This window comes from Ovis aries, chromosome X (assembly GCF_016772045.2).
Source record: "Ovis aries strain OAR_USU_Benz2616 breed Rambouillet chromosome X, ARS-UI_Ramb_v3.0, whole genome shotgun sequence".
Classification (NCBI taxonomy): domain Eukaryota; kingdom Metazoa; phylum Chordata; class Mammalia; order Artiodactyla; family Bovidae; genus Ovis; species Ovis aries.
In genome coordinates, this window is record NC_056080.1 from 91,451,383 (window position 1) to 91,453,185 (window position 1,803).

At 37.6% G+C, this 1,803-nt stretch overlaps 1 non-coding gene across 1 annotated transcript; it reads right to left on the reverse strand.

Annotated features, from left to right (window-relative positions):
* Positions 1 to 1,332: 1,332 nt before the first annotated feature.
* On the reverse strand, positions 1,333 to 1,404 carry TRNAC-GCA (transfer RNA cysteine (anticodon GCA)). The gene has a single exon. It is a non-coding gene; the product is annotated as a tRNA-Cys (tRNA).
* Between the last annotated feature and the right edge of the window lie 399 nt (positions 1,405 to 1,803).

Below are 1,803 nucleotides of genomic sequence, written 5' to 3' on the forward strand. Positions count from 1 at the left end.
TAATGGTAACATATTGCTATGATCATGTGAGTATATATCCACCAGTTATCCATACTAAGTCACTTCGGTTGTGTGTGACTCTTTGTGACCCCATAGACTATAGCTTGCCAGGCTTCTCTGTCCATGGGATTCTCCAGGCAGAATACTGGTGTGGGTTGCCATTTACTCCTCCATGAGATCTTCCTGACCAAACAGTTGAACCCAGGTCTCCTGCATCTCCTGCATTGGCAGGAGGATTCTTTACCACTGTGCCTCCTGGGGTGGGGGGGAATTATTCAGACCCTCTCAATTATGTAATCTCACAAAGATGGCATGATTTCATTTAGAACAAGAAAATTAGAAGTATAATTAAGGGCCCTCAAAGACAGTCTTACTTGTGCATTTTTTTTTACCATCAGTCCTAATGTCACTGTTGTGTAAATATTCACACAAAAATGATCAGCAACACACATGATAGTTGATAAATTTCAAACAATATTGGGTGCCAAAATGTAGTATAATAAAGGAATTTGCACTGTCCCTTTAAATCTATTATGATTGGATTTGGTTGAATGTTGACAGTTATCACTAGTTTCAGAATACTGGTATGATTTTGGTCCCTATCAACTATTATCTAACATACTCACACCTATGCACCAAACAGCTAATTTTTAAAAAATTGTATCTTATCTTTTTACTACATTAGCTACTAGAATGATGTTTTAGTGGCAAAATTGTCTCAGTTTTGTGAGCCTCTCACATATCAGTGAAGAGGTGGGAAGCTACATGGTATTGTAGAAAGATTCCCAGGATTATAGCCAATAAAATTGGGTCAGTGTGGAAAATTGCATCTATTTTTCTGAAAATCAATTCCCTCTACAAAAATATGTTTATGGTTAAAAGTGTATTATCACATTGGAAAAGTTTTTTTTTGAAATATTTTCTCCACAACTGTTTATTATTTTTTTTGAGGATCATTATTATTTTAATATAAATTTATTTATTTTAATTGGAGGTTAATTAATTTGCAATATTGCACTGGTTTTGCCATACATCAATAGCTAGGACATAGAAGCAACCTAGATGTCCATCAGCAGGTGAATGGATAAGAAAGCTGTGGTACATATACACAATGGAGTATTACTCAGCCATTAAAAAGAATACATTTGAATCAGTTCTAAGGAGGTGGATGAAACTGGAGCCTATTATACAGAGTGAAAGTCAAAGTGAAGTCGCTCAGTCGTGTCCGACTCTTTGCAACCCCATGGACTGTGGGCTACCAGACTCCTCCGCCCGTGGGATTCTCCAGGCAAGAGTACTGGAGTGGGTTGCTGTTTCCTTCTCCAGGAGATCTTCCCAACCCAGGGATCGAACCTGGGCCTTCCGCATTGCAGGCAGACACTTTACCATCTCAGCCACCAGGGAAGACTAAAGAGTGAAGTAAGACAGAAAGAGAAAAGTTTTTGTCAACTGTTGTTGCAACATAATTGACTGAAATATTTATTTTCATTTTGCTACTGTGTAAGATTGGGAGGGGAACCTGGCCTATCCTTAAAAGCTTTTGTACTAAGAATCTGAACTTCTGTTCTCTATGTCTGTGTTTCCATTGTTGCCCAGCAAATAGGTTCATCAGTACCATCTTTCTAGATTCCATATATATGTGTTACTATACAGTATTTGTCTTTGTCTTTCTGAATTACTTCACTGTGTTTAACAGGCTCTAAGTTGATCCATCTCATTAGAACTGATTCAAATGTATTCTTTTTTATGGCTGAGTAATATTGCATTGCATATATATGGGGGAAGGAGAGAGGGGATGAATTG